General features: G+C 40.9%; 1 long non-coding RNA gene across 1 annotated transcript; it reads left to right on the top strand.

Annotated features, from left to right (window-relative positions):
* Window positions 1-1,522: 1,522 nt before the first annotated feature.
* Window positions 1,523-13,389, top strand: LOC117201173 (uncharacterized). The gene is made up of 3 exons (XR_007470098.1): window positions 1,523-1,633; window positions 8,730-8,820; window positions 12,533-13,389. It is a non-coding gene; the product is annotated as an uncharacterized LOC117201173 (long non-coding RNA).
* Window positions 13,390-14,145: the final 756 nt, after the last annotated feature.

Genomic DNA, 14,145 nt, shown 5'->3' with positions numbered 1-14,145 from the left:
GAATTTTATGTAGTTCAATTAGAATGTCATTTGAGCTTCTCAGTTAAGAGGTTCTATAAGGACATCATCAATAATAGTAACAAGCTTTATTGTTTGGGAGTGAAAACATATCTTGCTGTTTCTTTAATGACTCATATGGCACAGTCCATAATGTTTCCATTTGATAATGAAACATTGCATCTTCTAGACAGTATGTGAGACATGATGACTGAAGTGGCTGTGTTTAAAAATAACTTCCAAGCAGCTTCACTAAATGAGCATGCCACACAATGAGGACTAAGTGAAATGTTTGGTTTTCAGGATGAAATTATTGGTAGCAAGTCTAACTTATTTTTATTGTGTGTAAAGCATTTATATGCCTATAATTTCACTCACTGATTTAAAACAAAATTTCATTACAATAAAGTATAGGATAAATGACTATTCCTTATTTGTTTAATGTACTATTTAAGTCCATACACAGAATGGATAAAAAGTGTCTACTTTGGGTAAGTAAAATATTGGGTCTAAGGAAAACCACCAAATACTACACTCTAACAATGTTTATTCATGCAAGTAGCATGACTGTATTAACAGGATAGCCAAGTGCATTTTAACAAGGGAGGGGATGAGAAGGAGACTAGGATTTCTTGAACACCCGCTATGTGCTGGGTTTATTGAAGTGTTTTAGTTGGTTCAGGATGCTATAACAGAAATAACATAAACTGGGTGGCTTATAAACAACCTTTATTTCTCACAGTTCTGGAGGCTGGGAAGTCCAAGATCATGACACCAGCCGACTTGCGGTCTGGTGAGAACCTTCTTCCTGGTTTATAGACTTCGTAGCCTTCTCACCATGTCCTCCCATGATGGAAGGGGCAAGGATCTCTCTGAATCCTCTTTTATAAGGCACTAATCCCATTTGTGAGGGCTCCACCCTCATGACCTAAGCACCTCCCAAAGGTCACACCTCCTAATGCCATCACTTTGGAGGTTAGAATTTCAACATATGAATTTTGGGGGACACAAATGTTCAGACCATAGCACTCATAAAATCCTCATACCTCAGGTGAAATCCAGATGGGTGAGTACAGGCCCTGGGTTATAGGCTTGGAGCCACAGACATTGGGGGATGTTTGGTGGAGCGTGTGAAGTGCACATGTACACCTGAATGATTGGCATGGGTCCTGGGGGCCACAGTACATCTGCCATCTTCCAAGCCTGTACCATTGTAGTCTCTCTGGGGCATAAGATCCACTCTTCTTTCTTGGATCTTTTCATTGTATGTATTGGTGTCTGGCACCTTGCTGGCCAAAGTGAGGGCTGATCACCAAGCAGTGCTACCTCTCTGCTAGAAGTCTTCAAAGAGATTACTTTTACAATGATTTAAAGTGAGCTGGGACTTTTAAGAAACCTCTGCTGAAGGAACACCTGCAGGTAAAGCCCATACTCATACTACCCTCTGAAGTGCATACTATCACTGTTTGGTAGATAAGGTAACTGAAGTTACAAAAGTCTAAGTAACCTGTCCATGTTCACACAGCTGGCAAGCAGAGGAGCTAAATTCAAGTCTGAAGACGGCTCTGTTTCTCCACCTCCAGTCAGTAATGGGGAGCCTTGAGCCATTCATGACACACCAGTTGCCTGAAAAGAGGTGAGGGAATCCTCCTATGTCTAATGCCATATCAAATTGAAAAACTCCAGTTTCAACCCCACTTGCTTAAGTATTTACTTGAAGCAACCCTTCATTGTTCCGTGGAATATTGAAAAAGAAGGTGGGGGCCTTCCCTGGTGGCGCAGTGGTTGAGAGTCTGCCTGCTGATGCAGGGGACACGGGTTCGTGCCCCGGTCCAGAAGGATCCCACATACCGCGGAGCGGCTGGGCCCGTGAGCCATGGCCGCTGAGCTTGTGCGTCCGGAGCCTGTGCTCTGCAACGGGAGAGGCCACAACAGTGAGAGCCCCGCGTACTGCAAAAAAGGAAGAAAAAAGAAAAAGAAGGTGGGATCAAGAACACACCTTTTGCCAAGACAGCATGGATGGCCTCCCTCCTGTGGGAAGAATGCAATGATGAATTGTGATAAAGAGCTTGGACCAGATTCCAGGACTGTCTTGTCCTCACCACATCACAAACAACACAGAACTAATTGTCCAAATATCTGCCCACAAATCTTGTCACCGTGTATGCAGTTCATTAAGTGTGTCTTCTCAGGTAAGATCACAAGGAGGGCCTGCCTGGTAAACGAATCTCAGCTCCACTGAAAAGTAGATTAGGAAGAATGGTCCAAGTCAAATGGGAAAGGGGCTTGAAGTGCACACTGATCGGAAGAAAACCTATTCTAGCTCTGTGTTTATGCTTCTGAGCTTAATTGGCTGCTGCCAATATATTTAAGTGCCAAAGGGTGTGCAAGTACCCAGACTCTTCTTACAACAAAAAGCTGCCTTGCATTTAGACAACCCTTCCTCATTTACAAAGTATGGTTGCATACCTGGTAGACTTAGAAATATAGTGTAGCCTGGGCTGAAAGCTATGTTGTCAATGCACTTGAGTTTCTTCCTAATTAATCCATCCCTCTTATTCCACAGAATTTCAAATGTAGAATTATTCTCTTACTCTCATATTCCAAATAACTCCTGATAACTGTGAAAAGATAGAGCCCCTGGACTGAGGTAGAGGTAAACAAAGATATCTAACTCCCTGCATTAGAGACACATACAAAATATGTACCTTCCTCAGAAGGAAGGAACAAAGGAAAGCCATCTCACCACCATCCTAATGCAAAACCAGATATGACATGCAGCACACACCTTTTCTCTTTCACTTCCTGAAGCTAGTTCCCCATTGCCCCCTTTACTTCATCACTTTCTCACATACACGATAGGTTTTGTATTTCATTATCCAAAAGAAAGTCAAGATGCCACTCGGCACTTGATGTTAAGGCCATAAAGACTTAAAGCATGATGGTATTAGATATAGAGGTGTTTGGTTTCGTTTTTGTTTGCAGGTTCAGGGCTATGTTGGGTAGTGAGATTTTCAGGGTGCTGAAAGAAGCATTTGTCTTCTTCAGCTTCGCCCCATCTGGGTGACTCAATGTGTCTGTTCATCACACAGCACAGTAGAGAGCATGTAAAGCAGAGTGGGTTAGATACACCAGTCTGGGTTTAGCAAATTGTGGCTACAGGCATCTTGAGGAGTCTATTGGAAAGTGTCAAAATACCTGTCAATTGATAAAGAACACTTAGAGTGAACTTTATGCCAAAACATTTGCAGAGACTGAGAGTTATCTGCAAAAAGAAATGAAAATTAATACAAAGATACTACCAACCTCAGCACGGATTGTGAGAAACATACACAGGAAACCAGGAGAGTCTGAATAAAGACTTAATGGATGAAACTTTTCTTTTGACCTCATTGGTTAAGGGTTGTCATCAGTTTCTAAGTGAGGACAAATTGGTAATTTATCTCAGAATTTAATGGACATAGAATTTATCATTTGTTACGTATGTATCATGATGTCCTAGTCTTTTTATAGTGTGTATTCACATTATTCGGAACCATTTCTTTTGTCTTCCTGAAGTCTAGAGTTAAAGCCCCTCCTGATGGTATTTTATATTGATTCCTCTGGAATAGACTCTCAAAGCCTATTTCAGTTAAACTTCTGGGACCCAGAGTGGGTGGGTATAAGCAGTTAAGCAGCCCTTCCTTCAAAATGTTGCCATAATGGGGCTTAATTTTGTGGGTGTGCTACCTGCACGTCAAGGCACTTAAACTTTTTATGGATCTGCTGTTGTTTAGTATAACAAAAACATGTAATCATAGAATTTTTCATCCCGTTTTCTTCTGATACTTAAATAAGCTAGCATCTTTATCTGCTTCCAGGAGGCATAGGGATTATCTCACACATTTTCGAAAAGGGTAAACAGACAGATAGAAGTAAAATGACTTGCTTAGAGGCACAGTGGATTCTCTGAAGAATGAAAAACTGGTATCAGAAGTCCTTCCCTTCAGGGCTAATTCTCGATTGCACTTTCTTCCTGAGCAAATATACCCGAATCAAATCATCTCTCATCCTTGTCTTAACAACATCTACTTATGTAAGCTCTGTAAATTCAAAATCCCAACAAGAAAAAGGACAGAGCATTTTTAGTTGTGACCCACATGATTTAAAGTTAGCTGGAAGGCTGGCAAAACACAGTGTCATGCTGAAGTTATTTCCAGAACAGCAGGCATCTCTTCACGCACACCAGCTAAAAAGATGTCAAACTTGCCAACCTATTTTCTCCAACACAGTTCTCTTAAGATTGAGTGAATAGTAGAAAAATTTTATCTTCCCATATATTCAATTTAATTAACTGAGAGTTATGAGTCAGACCATAAAACAGAGATCTCAGACGCTGCATGGAGTCTGGATTTGGACTGTATGGGCTAGAAACCTGGCTCTACCTCTTACTGCGCAGCCTTAGGCAAGTTATTTAACCTCTTTGTGCCTCGGTTTCTTCATAGGTGACGTGTTGCTAATAATACGTAGTACCTGCCTCATAGCTGTAATGGAGATTAAAGAGTTAATTCTACTTTAGGTGCTTAATGAAGTATGTGTCTGGTAGTAAGTGCTCATAAATACTAGCTGTTATCGTATCCCCAGCACCTAGTCCAAAGACTGGCACGTTGCTGTCTTTTAATAATGTGAGCTTTACCGTTGAACTCTCAAGAAGTTTTTATTCTACTTGGGAGACAATATATACGTATAAGACAAGAGCAACCAAATAGCGTGGGCAGCATACATACAAGGGTATAATATTATGATAGTAGATCAGATAAAGAAACTGTCGTTGGTGGCAAAGTACATATAGAAGTTTCCATGGGAGCAAGAGGTGATCTTGGATTAACCAAGGTGTTTGTGTGGAAGATTATTTATTCAGCAGATATTTGTGGATCATGTACAGTGTTCTAGACACTGCATATGAGAGTTGACTCCCTTGACATCAAAATTATTTTAAAACTTTTGTTGAAGGAAATGAAGATGGAACAGCCATGAGATATCAATTGTAAATGGCAAGTTGGGTCCGGTTGGGTCTCTTGAACCTGTGTTTTTATATTGGGCTTGGAGAAAAATCTGTAAGAACCTCCCTGGGAGATTAGAAGTTGGGAGAGGGGAGTGAGATGGTACGTGCTTGAGGGCATTCCATTTTTACCAATGAATTCTTTTATGTTTTAGAAAACAGTTAAAAAATAATTGAAAACAGGGCTTCCCTGGTGGCGCAGTGGTTGAGAGTCCGCCTGCCGATGCAGGGGACACGGGTTCGTGCCCTGGTCCGGGAAGATCCCACATGCCGCGGAGCGGCTGGGCCCGTGAGCCATGGCCGCTGTGCCTGCGCATCCGGAGCCTGTGCTCCGCAACGGGAGAGGCCACAACAGTGAGAGGCCTGTGTACCGCAAAAAAAAAAAAAAAAAATTAATTGAAAACAAAAGACATGACTATGAGTTTTAAGGATTCTTTACCTAGTACCTGGTCTAAAGATGAACAAGTGGTGGGCCCTCAATATATTTTTGTTGAATGAATGAATGAATCAAATAATCTTTAAGTGAATTAGAGAAATATCATTGCCAAATCTCTTTACCAGAAATACCAGAGAAGAAAAACATTGTCTCAAAGAAAACCAAAATTGACTTGAATGAGGAATAAACACAAAAATTCAGTGATGTGAGGATCTCTATCTTATATTCTAGATGGTGCTACGGGAAGTGGCAGACATTTTTCCTTCTTCCCCAGAGAGACCAGGGAACGTAGCCTGGAGCGGGGGAAGAATAGCTAGTGAGTGGAAAAAGGGGTATAAAAGATAAATTATTCCAACACTTTTTTTTTTTTTGCGGTACGCGGGCCTCTCACCATTGTGGCCTCACGCAGGCTCAGTGACCATGACTCACGGGCCCAGCCGCTCTGCAGCATGTGGGATCTTCCCGGACCAGGGCACGAACCCGTGTCCCCTGCATCGGCAGGTGGACTCTCAACCACTGCGCCACCAGGGACGCCCCATTCCAACACTTTTTAAAAAATGACAAGGAAGCCTTTATTCAAAGCTATTGCAATAGGGGTCAAGACTATTGCAACAGGGGAGAAAGACTGAACTCAACTCCAAATACAGCAAGGACAGCCAGAGATTTATAGGAAAGTGAGAGGGTCAGTAGACAGAAAATTACCAAGAGGTAATACCAAGGGTGAGGGATTATTGCTAAACTGGCCTAACAGAATTCTTGCTAGAGGCAGGCCAGGGTTGAAGCTTAGTCAAAGAGGGCCTAGAGGATCCTGACTTAAATTTGGTCAAAGAAGGAGTCTTTATCAGGGGGCATCTCTATGGAGAGTTTTGGAGTCTAACTGTGCAAAATGTCTTCGACGCTCATAAAGCTTTACGCCTTTATCTTTTGTGGTCCCTCTCCTGGAAATCTTCTTTTAAGACATGATGCTTCTGAGAAGGTTGAAACATGAAGCCAGTGTATTAGGCAGATTTGGGGATCTTGGCATCCCATATTCCTCTCTCTGAGAAATAAGCCCATCCCTGATGTCCTTGGGCACATATAGCTATTTTTTTTCTGTTGTGCCTCCCTCCCTCCTCCTGTGACACCATCCAGAATATAAAGCAGAGGTCCTTATACAGTGAACATTTGTGTCTATTCCTCATTCAAGTCACTTTTTGTTTTCCATGAGATCGTTGCTTCCCTGATATTTTGGGTAAAGAGGTTTTGCAATGATATTTCTCTAATTCATTTAAAGGTTATTTGACTCATTCATTCATTAATTCGACAAACATATATTGATTGGGTGCTCACCATGTTTTCATCAGCATGCTAGGGATTAGGCATAGACGAGTCCCTTCCTGGCCAGTCCTGTTTAGACCAGGGGAAGATGTTGGAAACACTCCCAAAATTGAACAGAGTGAATTGGATTATCTCTATGGGAATATGGGCACACTAAGGTCGTATTGGGCCATGGGGAAGAAGAGAAAAAACAGTTGCAGAAAGTCCTTCAGTCTTGAGGCTCCATGTTTCCAGGGCCGGCCAGTATAAAACTTTGCTAAACCTCCTACAAATGGGTACCATGAGCTCCTTCTGTATTCTTAATTAATTTAGCAAAGTTTTTGTTCTTTGTGATGAAATGTGCCCCAATCAGTCCTTCCAGTGGCACCATAATGGAAAAAGTTACCTACATTCTCTTCCTGGTATGGGAGAGCCACAGTTCCTCAAAAACAAAAAACAAAACAAAGCAAAAAACCATAAATGGTGTCTTAAAGATAACTCACAGAGATAAAGTATAGATCACTGTATCTGTGCACCTCTGGCTCCATCTCCACTGCCACTTATGCCTTCAAATCCTAGAATTTGTCCGGGGAAAAAATTCTTGCTAAGAATGGCTCAGTAGCGCCGTCTTACATCACAATACCAGCAATCAAGGATCCTAGGGAAATGCTAGAGACTGTCTCATCCTCTCTACATCCAAGCCCCAAGGGGTACAAGAGTCCTGATTGTCCAGGAGAAATGAGTCCAAAATAATACTAACTCAGATTTCTGCCCCATAGTCAGCCATAGCATTTGACTTGCAAGTTTGCACTGAAGACACTGTACAGCAAGGCTTCCTTCACTTCTCTTTTTCTTGTGAGGTGTTACTCTTAAGGCCAAATTTAACATCTGCCATATGCCAGGATCCTATCCATGTATTCTATCTGTATGTATAAAAACGTCTTTTGCTTTAGGAAAGAGGGGAAATTCCCTCCCTCCTACCAACTTTAAAGGTATGGTATACTCACAATAGCCCTGATTTTGAACTTTCACGGAGTGGGGAAAATAAGTTTAGTGTCTTAAAATGTGACTCCACAATGGCAGTTCAATGGAAAAATCATGTCTGATGATTATCAGCTGTGTGATTTCTCTGCACTTAAAAGCCCTCTGAATTGGGTCCCTTTCTGAATAAAGACTGCACCTACTCTCCCAGACACCTCTGCTCTGCTGGAGATCCAGTCCTTAAGTACACTTTCTGGTCTTTTTAGATTCTTACTACACTTGCTCCTCAAATTCCTTTTCTTTCATGAAAGCCCAGGTGATAAAGGGTAGGTAGCAAATATAACCATGGGTTTCAGCCATGAAAATGCAAGCAGGGGAACAGGTTTCCACCAAGGACAGCTTCAGCAACTTTCTCTGTGAAGACTCTTTCCTGCTGGGATACTAATGAGAAGGTGGCACCCACAATGAAAGGGGAAAGATGGCAAAGAATAGGAGCAAATGGAAAACTGGAAAGACACTGGTGGCATTACAGGTTCTGAATAATAGGACATTTTCTGTTAACAGAGCTGTCCTATGTCAATCTGTTATTCAGTCAGGTTTCTTGTCTTTATTTGCATGTGGATAAGCAGAGTATAGTTGGCTGTCCTGGGGCTGGAAAGAGGAGGATTTAAAACAGGAAATCAGACATCTATAACAGAACGAGCTTGCTGATGGAGGGAAGCAGAAGGACCAGGATATCATGATGGTTAACTCATCAGTAAAGCAATTGTATTTATGAGTCCAATCTGGGATTGTCACAGTCCAGGCACATCTGGTATTGTGAAATCCAGGTCCCTGTGTAGACTCTGGAGGATGGGATTTGTTATTAACAAAAATAACTAAAGGAATTTGCACATTGATCAATTATTAATAAGGAACATTTTTATGTTAGTTGACTAAAGATAGTGTTGTACATTGTTAAAATTGTAATGCATACAGGTGAAGATGGAATCACATAGGATGTTAAAGCTGCGTTATCACTTCTGGTTGGACTAGGATCAAGAAATGAATTCAAGGAACAACCAATGTCGTAAGTACAAAACCTTGGTCCCTGGAACCCTGTGGGTGGATGTCCCTGAGAGCACTCTTAAAGAGTTGTAGCCTCTTAATGAACCAGAACAAGGTCTAATATTGACTGATAAAGCTAGGCAAGTGGGTGGCATCAGGGAAAAATTTCAGGGAATATCACAGAGCCAGTCACTGAGCACCAGTTCAAAGACTAGGCGACCATTGCTCTCAGGTATTGAGGCTCTAGAGGAGATACAAAGATGAAGGCACAATAGTAGAAAATCAGTCATTGGAGTGGAGCTCAAAGGTCAAGCTAAAGGAGTATTGAGGAAAACACAATACAAGGCTCAGGGAAAGGTAAAAGATTTACTCAAATCCCCCCTGCCCTAGGTATGAACTGATCCCAATGGCAAGGATGTCTCCATTTGTGAGAATAGAGAGCAAAGGATAAGAAACCAAAAAGTGCTTGACATCCCGGGCAGTCCCCAAATGCTGCTTTGTCAAAGAGTAAGATGCCAAATATTTCAAGAAAATCTTTCTGGACTTGAAAAGGGAAAATTCAAGCCAGTCTTGTCATTTGACTTTTAAATGATCTCCTGGAGGAAGGTTATCTTGAAAATAGTCAGCATAAGGAAATCTTTTCAAGGCCAAATTAAAGCAAGGATTTTCCCTTGACAATTACCTTTAGAAATACTACCTGAGCTAGAATATCTCAAGTCCAAAAGGATTGTATGCCAAAAGATGCCAAAATCATCATGCAATACTACAAGTGATATGAGAAACCTGGCTCTCAAGTACTTTTTGGAAATGAGTGCAGATAAATGCAGAGTGTAATAAATAACTTCCTGCTGGGTGATTTATGTTAAAGGACATCTGCAAAGCAAAAATTGAAGACTCAGTTCTAAAGAACAACTGCCCAAAAGGCTAATAAATTCTTCTCCCTCATGGTCATGTGACAACAACTACAAATAATCTCACTGCCACACTTCTTGATTTTTTTCACCCATGCAAAGGAATAGAAGAAGAGAGATTTTGAGCTGAATGGAAACTTTAAGCTGATCAAAGCGCTTCCATTTTAATTTTTTAAATTATTATTATCTTTTAAAATTGAAGTATAGTTGATTTGCAGTGTTGTGTTAATTTCTGCTGTACAGCAATGTGATTCAGTTGTGTGTGTGTGTGTATATATATATATATATATATATATATATACATTCTTTATGGTTTATCACAGGATACTGAATATAGTTCTGTGTGCTATGCAGTAGGACCTTGTGCTCTTCCATTTTTAGAGGAAGGAAATGAAGTGACTTGCATGAAGCTGAACAGTTAATCAGTGTCAACGCCACCACTAGATCCAGGATCTAGTTTCTAAAATTTCTATTATTTCAGTCTAGAGCCTTGAAGACTGAACCATATCATGTCTCCTGTTTCTAAAAGAGTAGTCCATCTTTCTTACCTTAGAGTTAAACTCATTCAGAGTTGCTCAACAGATGGTTTTAGAAAATGTTAACTCATCCTTTATACATTGGGAAGGAGGTGGGCACCAACAGCTGGTCTACCAACTTCTTGTGTATAGCAGTTAGAGGCCCTGCCTTATATTCCCTCTGACGGGCATCCAAAGGTCCCCTGGGGTCCATAAGAGTTCAAGTTCTCAACTTGCTCCCAAGAAATTATTTAGCACTGGATTATTAGTTATCTATTGAATGAATGTAAATCCTGCTTCTAGAGGGTTACTTCCACGCTTTAAAGTAAAAAACAGCTCAGGAGGGAAGGAAGTACTATGTTGTTTGCCATAGCAATTAAACCTTCTCTAGCATTTGCTTCATGTTCAAACAACTCCAATCCTTTGGGGACTCTGGTGACCCCCATTTTTGATTCAGCTTGGACTGTTCTAAGATTTAGCATAATTAAGGATGAAAAGTAACCTAACTGTCTGAGATTACAACGTCAAGTCTGTGATATGTATTTCTCCATAAAGAAGGCAGTCTGGTTGTGATTGAAACACCTCCTTCTCAGTCTTACTCTTATCATGCGCTGCAGTCAGCGTCTTTGACCTATATTTGATTCCCTTTTGCAATATGCGCTTTTGATCACGAAACTGCTGGGAAAAGGTTCCTTCTAAACTACAAAACAAGGTAAGCTGTTTCTTATTTGTTTGAATATACAGGAAGCAGGTGACAACCAATTTTCTTCTTCTACATCTAAGAAATCGAAAGGTCAGGTGTTAGGAGAGATTATGGAGAGCTTATGAGGCAAACAGCCTGCCCCACTGCAAGCCTTATCAGGAACAAGCCCAGCTTTCTTTCATAAACCTCCGGTGGGCGTCTCGTGCTCAGAGCCACCACGGCTGGCAGTCTGAGGTGCGCACTGCACAGTTTATCATCAAGCAGCATCTTTGAAATGCCAAACTTTATTTATTGATCTTACAACTCTATGTTATCTCCAGCAAGCCACAGGAAAAGTAATACATTTTATATGGATTAATCCTTGTAATTCTACACAACGTACACTCAGAGATAACTCAAGCTCGCTTTGTCTTCTCATTATCTAAACAGACATGTCTTTTTTTAAGTCATCAACAGAGGTCATCTCCCAAATGCCCTTGTGGAATATTCATTAATCAAATAACTAATTTGAAATGGACCTTCAAAGCATTATTCATTTCCCCATTATTCTCCCAACATCAGTTTAAATGTTTTGTGGGTATAATGATTAGGCTGATGTTTAATTAATTGTGAAATTGTGAATTAAGGCTAAGTTAAAAGATAAATCATTCTTCAGTGCATGAGAGAGAAAAGGAGAAAGCCAGAAAGGGCAAGTGAGTTTGACTGGTGGCTTTAGCTGGGAATTCTTAGTAAATATCCCTTTATTTGCAGCAACGTGACGTTAGATTTTAAGGTTAACATTTGTGAAGCAAAGCTTCTTTGTCCATTGTTTCTTGATGGATTTCAGATTTATCACCATATCAATGAGAAGATGCTACAGGCCATCACACAAACATGCAGATCTAGGTATAACCTGCTATTCTTGACAAGTTTTATTGTGGAAAAGGTAAAAGAAAACAATCACAACCATGATTTTGTTTACTGCATGTGATGATCAGACTGCTATATTTTTAACCCCAGGAAGTAAAGGTTTGATTCCAAACTGAGGTCATCCCTGATCATCCCTGTTCTGTCTTCATCCCTCACAGTGCCCTAACCCTCATTGTCAGGTGCATTGTGAGGTCAATCAATCTAATCGTTTACATTTTTAAACTTACCCGTTTCCCCCTATTTGACTATTAACTCCTTGAGTTCAGGGTCCAAATCTGACTCGTCTTTTTATGCTCAACATGACATATAAAGCCTGTGTTCTCGAAGTGAACAGACACAGGTTTGTGTTTGCCCTTCCCCCTCCTGGATCACTCTTCCTCTACGTGTCCACATGGTTCACACCTTTACTTCATTTAGCTGCTCAGATGTCACTTCCTTGGTGAGACCTTCCTTGATCACTGTCTTAGTCTGTTTAAGCTGCTATAACAAAGTACCATAGGTGGCTTATATATAACAAATTTGTTTCTCATAGTTTTGGAGGCTGAATTCCAAGGTCAGGGTGCCAGCACGGTCAGGTTCTGGTGAGGACCCTTTTCTGGGTTGCAGATTGCCCACTTTGTATTCAAAGCACTTAGAATAGTACCTGGCACACAGTACATATGCAATATATGTTGCTATTATTGTTTTCAATTACAGATAGAACCATCCCTCCAATGAGATGCCAGAAGGATGAAAAGATTTTATCTTCCCTCTTGTGTTTCGCAAAGCTCAATTGAAACCAAGACTGTCTCCTTTTTCTTCACCAATATTCATCCATGACTATATAAGACGCTCCTGTAGGGTAAGAACTATGTTTTGTCTGTCTGTGGCTCCAGCCCAGTGATGGTTATGAGTAGGCACTAAACCTGTGCTAGGATTGTTTATTAATATCCAATAATCAATAATGATTCTTAATATCAATAAGTACAAATTTTATTAATGGCAACTCAGGGTGGTTAGTGACTTGTCTCTTTTCCCTTCTTTCCCAGCAAGATTTCCCTTGGGTTTAAGTTCCAGGAGACACACATGCATTCTTCCTGGACAGGCTTATGCCTTGAGTCCTTGTCTGCTTTCCTTCCCTGGGAAGGACTCATCAATGATGTGTTTCTCTCCCTTAAAATATTAGACCTGGAGAAAGCCCTAATCAGTCAGTTGGACTGCTTCACTTCTTCTGAAATAGAAGCCTGAAACCTGGTCAGCACTTTTGAGGCCAACAGGACACCCAAGGACCCTCAGGACACCAACAATCTCCTCAACACTAGGCTAAAATGAGTTTACTAAAAGCTCCTTTACTTTAAGTCCATTCTAATTACCTCTCTATCCAATGTCCTAAGACAAGAATATCTTGCATGTAATAGTCACTAATAAAATTTTGATTTTTAATGGATTGATGTATGAATGTACCAACCAAACAATGAATACACCAGTGAGTGAATAAAAAGTGGGTAAGGAAATGTAGAATGGATGGATGGTGGGAAGCAGCTGCATAACACAGGGAGATCAGCTCGGTGCTTTGTGACCACCTAGAGGGGTGGGATAGGGAGGGTGGGAGGGAGACGCAAGAGGGTGGGGGTATGTGTATACGCACGGCTGATTTACTTTGTTATACAGCAGAAGCTAATGCACCATTGTAGAGCAATTATACTCCAATAAAGATGTTGACCAAAAAAAAAAAGAAGTGGGTAAGGGATGTTTACTATTTTCTCTATTTTAGGGACTGGACGGTGAGGCCTTGATCACGTACTAGATTACTCTTATTTCTTTTCTTTGCTGGCTTTTTAGCATTGTTTATCTCCTTCATCCTTCAGGAACTGAACAAACCTAAAGGAAGCTGGGAGAGGTGGAGAGTAGATACAATAGGACCACCTAATGAAAATTCAGGTCTCTCTGGTTACCCCAGTGGATGACCAATATGCCACTCTTGAGTATCTCTTTGCCTCCTGGTTAGGCAAAGATAACTCACCCTTCTAAATTCCAGGAAAGAATTGTTTTATGTCTAACTAGCTCCTTAAATAAGCTTTCACAATGGCCCTCCTACTTCCAAACAGTTATTCTAACAAGAGTGGCTTGGATAAAGTGGGCCAGGAGTGCCTGTAGCATGATGGATAATGTACAGCTCAGGGGTCACCAACCGTGAAGTTTGGCTGAAACATGCTTATTGCTAACTTGGTGTGATGGCTGTTGTGGATAAACAAATCAAATTCAAATTCACAGATCAATTACTCTGAAGAATGCCCTGCTAATTTTCCTGTTTGAAAAAGTACGGGTAA

Source organism: Orcinus orca, chromosome 11 (assembly GCF_937001465.1).
Source record: "Orcinus orca chromosome 11, mOrcOrc1.1, whole genome shotgun sequence".
NCBI lineage: Eukaryota > Metazoa > Chordata > Mammalia > Artiodactyla > Delphinidae > Orcinus > Orcinus orca.
The sequence above is the reverse complement of the archived record's forward strand: the minus strand, read 5'-3'. Positions and strand labels throughout refer to the sequence as shown.